At 31.4% G+C, this 641-nt stretch overlaps 1 protein-coding gene across 4 annotated transcripts in view; it reads right to left on the reverse strand.

The window, feature by feature from the left end:
• The window catches only part of LOC106882026 (tissue factor pathway inhibitor), a 32,232-nt gene that overhangs the window by 21,783 nt on the left and 9,808 nt on the right, over positions 1–641 (reverse strand). The gene's annotated exons all lie outside the window — the stretch shown is intronic.

Raw genomic sequence — 641 nt, forward strand, 5'->3', positions numbered from 1 at the left:
AAATTGATATTAATCAATTAAAACCAGTGGCTTAGCATATTTAAAAAAATTCAAAGATTAAAAATTGTGTTATATACAAAATTAAGAGGAATGACTACTAAAGTGGACACCTAATATGCTAAACATAGACTTCAAATCGCCATTACCACGAAGGGTGTGTTCTCAGGAAAAATCTCAACAAAACGCCAAAATGCAAATAAATAAGTAAGACAAATGAAAATATACGAAATATAAAACGATTACCTACGTACCATGGTTTCACTTGTTAATATTTACGTATGTAAACACGCAAATATCTGCAAGGTCGTCAGCGTAGTCTGTCGCTTGTAAAACATATTTTCCAGAACTAGATACAGAACGCTCAACCGAAACAGAGCATGTATAAAGTTCTACAAATTATATTTGGGTGTATTTTTCAAATGTTTTCACTTTGGCGCGCTAAGGCCGGAAATAACTCTGCAGTTAATAAATTTCAGCAGCTAATTTACCGGTTAGAGAACATTTTATTCATTTGTCTTGCTCACTTTTACATTTTGGCGTTTTGTTGAGATTTTTCTTGAGAACACACTCTTCGTGGTAATGGTGATTTGTAGTGGTCATTCCTCTTAATTATATATATATATATATATATATATATATAT

Source organism: Octopus bimaculoides, chromosome 4 (assembly GCF_001194135.2).
Source record: "Octopus bimaculoides isolate UCB-OBI-ISO-001 chromosome 4, ASM119413v2, whole genome shotgun sequence".
In the NCBI taxonomy this organism is placed as follows: Eukaryota; Metazoa; Mollusca; class Cephalopoda; order Octopoda; family Octopodidae; genus Octopus; species Octopus bimaculoides.